Here is a 12,829-nt window from a genome sequence, read left to right as displayed (position 1 = left end):
GTGCTAAACGTTCCTTTTAGGCCTTCACTGTGTAATTTTAATTAAAATATAATACTCCATGTGCACGTTTTCCTCAGAACATACCGTAGCTCAGAATGCTTGCTGCACCAAGTTGAGCCATAGACAGAAAGCATGCAGAAAGGCACTGGTATCATGACTAGGCCAACAAGTAGTTAAAAGATGATGTGAGTTTTCAAATTACTAAGGAATTAAATTTTGGCTTCTTCAGCAGAAGACCAAAACATAGGTTCTTAAAAGGCTGGTCAGTTGCTAACTTTTCTGCCAGGAATATTAGGCACTGGTTAATTTAAAGGAGGGCACTTGTTGCCCATGGAAACTGACCTAGACTCAAGATTAAACAGTACTTTTGTCTATTCAAAGTTTATAAATATATATGTAGTGTACAGGTATTTATTCTGAAGAACTTTTGATTAGATTATTTATTAGACTACGGTATGTAAATCTAGATACTTAGGCTACATCAGACATGCACAATCAATCATTTTATTCTGTATTACAGATACTAATCACTTGTGATCTGCTTGACATATAGTATGTTAACAACTATACTTGTCAAAATCAACAATTTTGCTGTTCATTAAGAATATGTGCATTACAGTCAAAAAATTGCCCATTCTTGTGGCTAGTTTTCTAGGATAGGCCCATAAATTTATTCTAACTTGCCATTGAATATTTATTGTTTGTCAGTGTACACTACAGACTGCAGATGTACTTGCAAAAAACTTGTTTCTTTATTACTGATAAAAAATATAAAGTTACGTTATGTATGTAATCTCCTTTCTTGTTCCACTTATTGTATTTTGCACCAAAATGAAGAAGTGCATTTGACATGACACATTTGTACTGGTACTGTACTATGAGTTCTTATTCACTAACCACAGTTGATTTTGAGCCATTTCCACTAAAAATATGCTGGTGCTAATTCTCGCAAGCACATAAGCAAAATAACTATGTTTGATTGAATTAAACACTGGTGAGCTAAGGTAGGCTAATTGGTAGCTTATGGTACTTTTGAATGCAAACAGCTAGCTTCATTGAAAAGGAAATATACACTGCAGTTCTATATTTCGGATATGTCACATTTAGCATGTTACTCGTGGGCCACTCATGATATAGAAAACAATTTATATGCATAATACAAATAGAGAATGTTCATAAATACAGTATATATTTATTACAGTGCAGCAATAAGTGTACAGAAAGGTTTTTAATTATATTGTTTTTAAAAGTCATTAAAATGTTGTCACAATGTTTGGAGGCTCTTCAAGACATGAGTGAAGAAGAACTTACAATATTTTTTGATGCAAGGTATGTTTAACCACACTTGTTTAGATGCAAAATATCCCCCAACCGCGAAATTTTTTTTTGAAGCACGAAATGTTTTTCATCACCCACTCTTTAATTCTGAAGATATATTATTTTGGTGGTAATCCACTTCTAGCTAGTTGCGTCTACCTTACAAAACAATTTATTTCAGGCGAAAACTCCATCAACTTCGGATAGACGGAACAAAAGCGTCACATGAGGGAAGCATTTTCGAGGAAGGGGAAAAATCCCTAATGCGTAAATGCGCAGTTGGGGAAATTCGTGGATACAACAAATCTTTCAATTGCACGTTTATTTCGTAATAAATTTGCTTCTATTTGACATGGTTAGCTCCTGCATACCTACTGATTATTTTCACATAGTTTCATTTGAAAAAAAGAACAAACCTTGGCGTAATGGATCCCGAAAACGATGTTGGTCGGTAGGAAAATATGCATAAATTTCCTCGGATCCGCAATTTTCCTAATTTTTATTTATTTAGTGAAAAAATATCAATCCAAAGATTTTAAAGACTTGAGAACACAATAGCAGAGTTAACATTACTCATCAATTGATTGATTGAATGTTTATCCTCGGACTGGGAAAGCTTCTTGCAGAGCTTAATCCTGGCAGTTTCGCACACTTGCAGAGGCTTTGAATCACTGACACAGGCCCGGTCACCGAGATTGGCAGAGAGAAGTTTCCGATTGTTGAAGTCATGTTGCCGGGAATTATTCCATCCAGTAGTTGCCGCTGAATGGAGAGAAGTCGTGAACGTGCGACGTGCGTTGCTCAAGCGCACATCCCGAGAGTCGAACCAGCACCGCTTGATCTTGAAGCTTCTTCGTTCCAGAAGTCACGCACTAACCAACAGAGCTATCGGGCGGACGCCACTACACAACGCAACAGTGGAAAAAAGAAATTTATTAAAGAAATTAAAATGAACAACACAGCATAAGAAAAACAATCAATCAAAATCAATCAATCAAAAACAATCAATCAAAATCAAGCAATCAATCAAAAACGGTGTCCGACGTTTTCTTCGTAAACAGTTCTTCGTAAAGCAATTGTTCGTAAGCAACTTTTCGTAAAACAATTCTTCATAAAGTTAATTCTTTGTAAAACAATTCTTCCCAAAGCATTTATTCGTGCATGCATGCAACTTCCTCACTTTTTCTATGACCTGATCAAAACGGATATATTTATATAGTCAGGAAGAACAGCTCATACGACGAAGAAGAAAACGGATATGACAAAAGCAGGGTTGCCAGGTCCACTTATGGAAAAAATGCCAAACAACTAAACAAAAAATGCCAAATGACCTAAAAAAAATGCCAAATAGGCAAATCGGAGCAAAATCAAAGGTTTCTTCATTAATAAATAATGGAATTGGTAAAAAATGGGTAAAACTGCAAAAAAGCTCAGCCTACACTTGCTGCTATTGCACAACCTAGCTATCTTCATTCTTGAGAGTACCGTATTCTTCAGAAAAACAATTTTGAAAAAATGCCTAACAGGATTTTTTTCATGCCAAACAACATAAAAAAATTTCAAATTTATGAAATTTGGCATTACAAATGCCAACCTGGCATCCCTGGAAAAAAGCATGGTCGCTATTGCGCAGTGGTAAAATTGCTCTAACCGCGCTTCTTGCTATCGCTATGTAGTGGTTGCTGTTTCGAACTTTATTTGCCGCAAGGTGGTAGAGTATTCTTTTCTGATTTCATTAATCTTTCAGTGGTCATTGTAGGTTCACTAGAAGAGATTTAACAGCAAAGTTAGTGCAGACGGTCAGAAAGTTTTAATTTTTTTAGGGAAAGGGTTTTGGGACTAGGCCAAACATTTGCTGATTGCTAAAATCTGAAAAGCGGTTTTGGCCTAATTTTTAGTGCAGAAATAGGGATAGCAATCTTCTTGCCTGTGCCATTTCAGTTTTTGAGTTTGAACAAATATTAGCCTGTTTATTTTGAATTCGTGATTGGGGTAATTTTACCAAAAATTCGCGGTTGGGGGAATCACTAATACTATTCATATATCTTACTAACTAAGTCTCTTTAAGAATTCTATTCAAAAATGCTCGTTGAATCTGCAATTCTGATGCTCTTGTCAAATCGTCATATTTTAAATGTGCCATTTGCAGCTTGTCGTTAACAATTCTCTGCAACAGCATTATCTGTTAACCGGGTTATTGTGATTATTCTTACAAGAATTATCACAAGTGTTTTTTGTTTTTGTCTTTTTGCATACGTATGGTAATTAATATGGACTTATTGGTCTGATGCAAATAGATAATAATAAAAATAATATTATCAATATGAAATTTTGAAATCTAGCCAATGAAATACTTAACTGCTTCAGGGTTGGCCTTCAGGTTGAAAAAGTTAGTTTTCAAAAGCATAATATACAGTGACGTTCGGTGGCTTAAACCATTGGGAAAGCAACTTGGAAATATGCTGCAGCAAGGTAGTAGGCACGAGGGGCGTAACCGTCGGGTAGACCGTGGGGCGAAGCCCAAAGGCGTGTTGCCGAAGGCAACACTTCCAGCGGGGGGTCTGGGGGGCCTCCCCCAGAAAATTTTGAAAAACACTTCCAATTTGGTGCGCTCTGAGAGCATTTCCAAAACAAAATCTTCGGACTTTCCCAGTCCGAGGATAAAGATTCAATTAATCAATCAAACTGGGACTAGTCTAGAATGTTGGCTGCTTTTTTAGACTGAGCAAAAAAGCTTATTGTCAATGTCATCTGTAAGCATTTAAGACATGCATTGGACTGGTGCGCTAGTAAAGAGCAAATATTTAGCCTATAAATTAAGCTAGTCCATTCTTGAAGAACACAAGTAAATTTGCTCTGAACTTGTGATGTCAGTCTATTGACCCAAAGAATTTAAAAAACACTTGTGCTGTTTCAGTGCTGGTTGGTTAATGTACCCTTTGGAATTGCATATTTTTTTGTAGAATCTATGTTTTTTTTTTATGTAAGAGAACCAGCTTTATTTTCAGCGTACTCAGTAGCCTATAGTTACAAGCGCGAAAATCACTCATGCGTAGAGGCTGTATTCCTTTCGCCTGAAACCAAAAGCAGCCGCTATGAGATACGCATTGACGTCACTGGGAAAGCAACTTTAACCATAACACCAGATAACGCATCTGATTGGCTAAGCAGCTGGTGTCGTTTTGCAAAACGAGTGATGATTGGATAAAACGAAGGCGTTTTTCAACGTGGGAAAGCGATTTTGAAAGTTGATTTCCCTGGAGCTTCAGTGATGGTTTCTGACAAAAGCGTTTGCGTTAATCGGCATTTATAGGCAAGACATGCGGTTTGGTGAGGACTTAGACTACTCACAAGCGTTACGAGTAATTCTAGTCACGAACACATTAATTTTCAAGTTAAAATAGACTTGATAAAAATAATAAGAAGTTAAACCTAGAATTCAGTCATTATATTTTGTATAGTTTTCGCTCAGGTAAGCACTGCTTTCCTTGCTTTCCCTCACCGATCGTCACTGATAATATATATGTACACCATTATGATGGTGCTACTTTAGAAGTGCTTTAATTCAATAATTCCGTAGCTAGATTTACATTTTGAGGTAATGAACGTTCTTCTTTGGGTGCCATGCCTTCTAAGTTCGGAGAGAATAATGGCAATTGATGAAGATGGTGTAATACTGAATTTATTTGTATTTTACAGTTGAATGAACATTTGGAAGGTGGAAATTCTCTTCGAAACGTGGGGTATTACACCGACATATTGCGCAATGAAATCAATAACCTTAATCTGCCTAATGCAAATCATGACTACTGTGAAGAAAGCTTATTGTCGAACTTGGATTGTGCAAGGTATACAGCAATCTATTAACTGGAAACCCTCTACGAAGGCGCCTTTGAAGACCCTTTCTAGATCCTTGCTATGTTGACATGTATTGTTTTCGCTGTGATGGTCAGAAATAAAAAAACTGAACTTCCAACTTCTGCTGGAGAGATACATGCGTATGAGGACTCATATTTTTTGCCACTACAAGACTTCTTACACGAGAAACAAAACAGCAAAACAATCGCATAAGCCGAACAGTGCACTACGTAGCACTCTGAAAAGTACAAACAATTCTAAAAGCAAACATTGAAGGAAGATTCTTGTTGTATTTTGTTATCCGTTTTTGATTTGTACAATAAATATCGTAGCATACTTTCATCGTATGCTTTTCAAGGTGATTTCATAGCACATTACTTTAAAGAATAAAATAGGCTTTCTATTAACACTGTAATTTAAATAGGTACTGTAAAAAGTACACAGAAGGGCGGCAATGATGTAGTTGCAGTGAAAGTACAGTAAACCACTCTTATAACCCACATTCATCTGAATGAACTAATATGTATAAGAAACCATCCGGATTAAAATTCTCGTCTATATACCCATACTGTATGTTATACGCAAGGTTTACTGTACCGGAAATTAGCATACAGTATGTGCTGTAGATACGGATACGCCACTTTCAATCACTGTTTTATGCAGTCTCGAGTAAAGCGCAGTATGCCAGAGTGGTTAGTCTAATGTTCACTTCTCGACATTAGATCCCTTCACTGCAGAGTGCTTTACAATATCTAAGATTTTGGCGGTACTGCCAAGTATTCGAACTGTAGGTGCGGTATCACATGCAACTCTTTGACGTTGACAACCGAAGTAGTGTTCAAGATGATCCTGGTTTATTCTTCTTGCAAGTACAGCAGCCAGCAGCAAACGTTTCTTGAATTATCGCTGGTAAGGACAGATACGAGAAGAGCATCTGAAGCTTTACTTAGTAGCATCTTCTCTCTATTGACATCCCCAACTAAATCTGAAAATCAATGACCTATCAAAAATAACATTTAGCAATGTATGTTATAATTAGCACACGTGTTCATCACAAATTAACTATACACATTACACAGGGATGCCAGATTAGTGAATCTTCTCAATATACAAGTACAGTAGCAGTAAGCACCATATGCTTCTTGCTTAAATTAAAAAAAAAAACACATAATATATATGACACATTACGAGATTCACTAGGCATCAGCTCTTAATTTTTACCAATGTCAACCATCATGACATAAAATTACATTATTTTATTGTGTTGATCTTACCTGATGAAACTGTTTTGCCCACTGTGCTGTTGAAACAGAATTTTTTTTCTTTTCACCACTTGGAACTTTGTACAAACAAAATTCCACATTTGTAGTGCTGCTACATTGTGGTAAATAGCAGTTTATTCCAATATTCCACCACACTTACACTTAACTTGTGACATTATCCAACTAAATAATCATAACTAAGATAATTCATAATCCTAAAAAGCGTACAGCATTTGATTATGAACTGTAATGCTAATAACAACAAAAGATAATTGCTAACAAAGGTAGTGGTTAACCGGTTACTGCATTAGTGACCTGCTGGTAGTCTCAAAGTGGACTAATTGACCTACAAAAATGGTAAGCTTAACATAATAAATAGGAAATTACAACACAAAGGAAATAAACAAAACATAACCTTTGTCAGCATAACTGCCTTAACTGGTCCATTCAATCAAATTTTCAGCGTGTACATAATCAATTAAGATGCTATACATCTCGCAAACCAGGCTCCCCAAATATGGAACAAGTTACGGTATCTGATTCTGCTGTATCTTCCATCAGCCTAACTAGTTTTAAGCTAAATCTCAGGACTTTTAACCTTTGTGACATCATTGCTTTAAATTACTGAACCTGCATACATACATACTCAAATTTGTCTTGCTAATGCTCTTTGTTTACAAATTATTTTTGGAAGTGGCTATTTTGAGTGCAACAAATTGAAACCTATCACCGTTTTGTAGTATCACTAAATAAAACAACTTTAATTACACTTTTCAAAATCACTGTCAACTGAATTAGTTGATCAATCAATGTTTTTGGAAATGATGCTGGCTAAGCACCATAGCATCTTCCAATTATGGTACTAATTTCAAGCTTACTTTAGCTTAAAGCTTCCACAAATATGTAGTAATTAAACCCTTCAATTACTAAGCTGCTGTATATACTTGGTATTGAACTTTAAAGACCACCTTTAAACTTTAAAGATCACTACTTCAAACTATAAACTAATCACTTCCTTAGTAATTTGAAAACTCACATCATCTTTTAACTACTTGTTGGCCTAGTCATGCTACCAGTGCCTTTTTGCATGCTTTCTGTCTATATGGCTCAACTTGGTGCAGCAAGCATTCTGAGCTACGGTATGTTCTGAGGAAAACGTGCACATGGAGTATTATATTTTAATTAAAATTACACAGTGAAGGCCTAAAAGGAACGTTTAGCACTTCTGTAACACAATTTCTTCTTTCTAGCGTTATTCCCCCCTATTCAGCAGCCCAAACTCACCTAACAAACACTGCAACCATTCAATTCGCCATTTTTCAACAGGTTTATATCTAGTAGTTTTGATGAGTCAGCAAAACGTATTAACCACCGACAGAGGGCGTACGTGCCGACTTTAAAACAACGGAAGCTGGCGAACTAGGTATATTTATTAACTATGATGTGACTTTAGAAATGCAACTTAATGTCTGATATTATTAAGTCTTTCATTCAATGCGCTGTCAAATAAATATCTATTTTGTATTCTTCTCCACTCCGACTACATTATTTTTGTCAGTTCTGTTCATGTTCAGAATTTGTGCTGAAAATGCTCTCTGAACGCACCAAATTCAATGTTAATTTTAAAAATTTTTGGGGGGAGGCCCCCCAGACCCCCCGCTGTTGCTTTGCCGTCACTGAACACCCCGTCAAAGTGGTCACGGTACGCCACTGGATTTAACATATTCTTTAATTGTATTCAGACAATTTAGCCTACATTAGTTTGCAGGTCCGCCCCGTTAGCTCAGTGGTTAGCGCCGTACTCAAGATCAAGCAGCGCTGGTTCGGCTCTCGAAGTGTGCGCTTGAGCAACGTATTTAACGACTGCTCTCCATTCAGCGGCAACTATAGTGCATTTTCGAGTTCCGGTAATAATTTTTTCTTCGTTTTTTAATGTTTTGCAAGTCATGTGATTTTAAGTTTTTTTTTTTTCCGTACACTATTTGTAACTCTATCATTGCTATAGTTTTCCGACCAGAAAAAATAAATTGAATTGAATTGAAGTGAGCAGTGGCACAAACAGCGAGTGTCCCTTTTCGAGATCACTAGTACCGTAACGGTACCTCAAGTTCAATTCAATTTTAATTTTTTTTTTCCTGCTGGCGCAAACATGTAGCCTACAGAACGGCAAAGTAAACATACGAATTTGACACCAACAAAAGGGAAAGATGGCAAAACCCAAAAGTTTAAAATATGCATCGATAAAACAGTGTTACCACTATCTTAAAATTGCACAGCCACCAAACCTAGAAGCGAGATAGAAAAAAAAATTTTTTTTTGTGAAATAGAATTTGAGGATAATAGTCAGAAGCTTTTTCCTAATAGCTATTCCTTTTGCCAAATGATATATTTCTACTATGATAGCCTAGGTATAAAAAAAAAAACGCTTAGGCCTACTGCAGAATTCAATTTCACAATCTAAATTTATGAAACGGAAAAACCATCCTGATCGTTTTTTATGAGCTTGGTAAGCAAAATCCGAGTACAAATTTTATTTTTATTTATTTATTTTTTTTTATTTATTTGCATCAGGCACTAAAGAGACAGGCCCATATTCATAAACACAACACAAGTCACAAAGCATACACGGTTACATATACAAGCAAAACTTATGTGTACATAGTCACGTTATAGTGAAACGCATAGTCAGAAGAAGCATAACACTCTGAGGTAAAAACTGCAACTAACCACTTGTTAGATGAGACCTGACAGCGGTTGACAAAATTAAATATAAGTTACGATTTCGGAATAGGGCATGAAACGTAGGAATATGATGGTACGTCTGAATACTACTAATGCTAACACGCCTCGGTAATTTATGCAATGTTCGAAATGCATTATTGTAAGCCACACGCAATTTATTCATACTTGAGGATAAGTATCTGGCCCACAGTTGACTGGAGTAGGCCTACATAGGTAAACAATACGTGCGAAATAGTACATTCATTACAGCGGAAGAGCAGTTAGAAAAGCGTGAACGTAGCATGTTCGCTGTACAATATATAGCTCTAACTTGGCGCTTAATGTCATCGTCATCAGACAAAAACTTGTTTACAACAATGCCTAGATACTTGGCAGTGTCAACAAATTTGTAGGCCTATTGTTGCATGTGTAACGGCACGACAATGAGTGACGTCAAAAAACGTAGAAACGATGTATGTAAAGCTCGCAGGAGCTACTCATGTATTAAAAACTACCGCTTTTTTATAGCTTTTTATGGAGGCTTTCATTTTCTAGTTTTGAAGCTAGATAGAAGCAGCTGACTCGATGACTGATATAGTCTTTCGCTGCTTCCTGTTTGTTGTGGAATCTAGATTGCTATGGCGCTATTTTATTCATATTGTTTATATTTGTACCGTACTACTCTCGCAACAGACAAAATAAAAAAATTTTTACTCTCTTCTTTATGGAGAGGTTTTAGTTTTCTTGACAAGAAACCCAAGGAAAAAACTTCTGCGGATAAAAGACTCACAGTTTTAAAAAGCGGAAAAATGCAATCTTCTGTTTCAATCAATGACGTATCATCAGTTTTTTTGTCTGATTCTAAAACTCTGGTCTCTAATCGGAATTTGTAGAGAAGACCAAACCAAGGTTCTGAGAAATAAGGGTAAAAGTTAGTGTAAGGCTGTAAGCTATACCCCAGCTTATGCAAACTACAATTTGAATAGAGTATGTAACATGAGTCATCTGAGCTTAGGCCTACTAGTTTTGGATGCTAGCAGTGTGAATCTTAAATATAATAGATGTTGTTTTTAGATAATATTCTACCTAGGCTGCCTGATATGATATTGAAAACATTATCGGGCTAGCGTCCATAGTACCTGCCACAGTGCACCGATTTGGGTTGTACAGGAGAAATTTATAACTTTTATTGTTCACTTGTTGAAGGGAAAGGTGTTGGATTGATACAAAGCAAATTTGTGCTTGTGTATAATACCGGTATGGTGCAAAATGGCTAATTTTTAGCCTTGCACTGGATCTGAACATACGTTACATTATTTAGTTTGTAATCAGCAACCTGTTTTGCATTTTTGTTTTATATTACGTTTTAAACTACCGTATGTTATTTCCAATTACCATTATACTAGGGTAAACTGGAGTAAAATGGGACAAGGGAAAAATGAGACACCTCTGGGTAAAATGGGACGGTTTACAAAAAGTGCTAAATTGTGGTGTAATTGTTTTCCATGATGTGTACTTTTGCTTTAATGCAGTAGTTTATCTGTAACTTTTGGATTTAAACTTTTACAGGCGCAACGACCAAGTGCACATTAAAATAACAAAGTAGTGCTCCTGCTTTTTTTCAAAAAAAGTAGGCAGTGGCTATTTGACCGGCGCCGGTCTTTGAATCTGAAACACTATTTGACCGTCATTACGTCATTGTCCAGTCACTTTTTTTCTTTTTCTCTTTCAAAGCAAAAGATGAGAAGCGCGCATATAAGTTCTGAATCCAACCATTTTATTCAACTCGTTATGTGGCGCGTGTGGTACGTCGCCGCTTCCTATTCTAGAGGGATTGAGTTCGATACTACTGGTCACAGCGGTAAACCATAATCTCTTCGTGGGAAAATTGTAACGTAAGATTCCCAAATCCGTTCGTCTGCATGCAATGACCCAAAAATAAACACACTTTCGAAACGTCTATTCAAACAGTGTATTCCAGTAAAATTAGCCCGAGGCTATCGAAAATAGGTGTAACGCCTACACCTCTAAAAAAACTGTCACTACAATACAGATTAATTGGATAAAAGACGGAACTTTTGTCCAGCTAGCAAGCACTAAGCCAACAGTTAAATGTGCGGCCAACTTTCAAACAATCATTTTACGAATGAATCAGAAAAGATATCAATATCTCAAATTCACGTAGAAAGTAACTGTGACGCAATAGTGAAATCAATTGTCACGCAATTCAAAACAGGTGTCCAAAGCTAGTGAACCAATGCATTCATGTTTAAACAGGCCCAAACAGGTTTGAAACAAGTCTATGAACAATGGTGCAATTTCGGCACACTTTCCAGCAACTTCCATGACGTAATATTCAGTAGACTTGAACGGTTTTATATGACGTTTGAATAGGTGAAAATTGTCGGGAACAACTACCCAGAAGCGTTCTTTTTTTTTAACTAAATTTTGACCCAAAGTGCATTTTGTTGAGAGCAAAATTGTATTGCTTCGTTCGGCAAACACGGTCACATCAATCAATCATTTTATTTTTCGTCATTAACGCGTCCGGGACGAAAAAGATACTAACTACAAAAATCGATACATATAGACCTCCCAGCACGTTAATGAACGGGAAGACGTGGCAAAACCTTGAAAAGTTTAAAACGTGCCTGAATTGAAAAATTATGTAGGCTATATACCGTATCAGTAGTTAGCACGGCCACAATCGGAAAATTACCCAGAGAAATTCTCAAATTCCAGCAAATTAAAAAAACTCTAACTTTATTACTCACATTTGAAAAGACATAAAAAATAATTAAAAACTGACTAAAAAATGCACTTCGTGTCAAAATTTAGTTAAAAAAAAATAAATAAAAAAAAAGAACGCTTTCGGGTAGTATCGAACTCAGTCCCTCTAGAGTCGGAGGCGGCGACGTATCGCATGCGCCACGTTACGAGTTGAGTGAGATGGTCTGATTTAGAAGTTATATGCGCTTCTCGTCTTTTGCTTTGAAAGAGAAAAAGAAAAAAGTGACTGTATAGTGACGTCATGACCGGTCAAATAGTGTTTCAGATTCAAAGACCGGCGCCGGTCAAATAGCCACTGCCAAAAAAGTAAGGGCAATAAATCATACAATATCACAGCGTTTAGTGACAATGTCTATTCCAGCAATAAATCATTCTGTCATAATTTATCTTTTTAAATTTTAAATACAAACCCATTAACTTTACTACTGCATCAGCCACTGTTTTTTGTTCCTTTTGCTTTTTATTCATGCTACATATCTTGGAATAGTGTTCATTTGTACACGAACATTTCATTAAAATTAGCAAAATACCGTATTATACTTGTTCTTTCAATAAACTGTTATAGTTAAAAGTTGTCTCAGTATAGCCTACTCACTACCCAGTGAATAGAAAAATGAGACAAAAGGAATTTCTTTAAGTGTCCCATTTTCCCACACCCGGAAAAAATGGGACACCTTTTCTTGTTTTTAAAAAGTTGACCTTCCCAAGGCGGAAGCCTTGAAATTTTTATGGGCTGGTGCCAACCTTTAATTGTTTGCAAAATCTGCAAAACAATATTCATGCCAGCTGTAAGGTTATTTAATCCAGCAACAGAAATAGTCATTTGTGTCCCATTTTACCCTGGTTTACCCTATATATTTATTTGACCATGCAAATCCACT

General features: G+C 36.3%; 1 long non-coding RNA gene across 2 annotated transcripts; it reads left to right on the top strand.

Annotated features, from left to right (window-relative positions):
* Positions 1-1,199: 1,199 nt before the first annotated feature.
* Positions 1,200-5,280, top strand: LOC145785823 (uncharacterized). 2 transcript variants are annotated; one of them, XR_014291216.1, is made up of 2 exons: positions 1,200-1,329; positions 5,017-5,280. It is a non-coding gene; the product is annotated as an uncharacterized LOC145785823 (long non-coding RNA). The 2 variants fall into 2 exon arrangements; XR_014291215.1 differs by lacking the exon at positions 5,017-5,280 and adding an exon at positions 1,499-1,678 and having other exon boundaries at positions 1,209-1,329.
* Positions 5,281-12,829: the final 7,549 nt, after the last annotated feature.

This window comes from Aplidium turbinatum, chromosome 16, assembly GCF_918807975.1.
Source record: "Aplidium turbinatum chromosome 16, kaAplTurb1.1, whole genome shotgun sequence".
NCBI classification, from domain to species: Eukaryota; Metazoa; Chordata; class Ascidiacea; order Aplousobranchia; family Polyclinidae; genus Aplidium; species Aplidium turbinatum.
The sequence above is the reverse complement of the archived record's forward strand: the minus strand, read 5'-3'. Positions and strand labels throughout refer to the sequence as shown.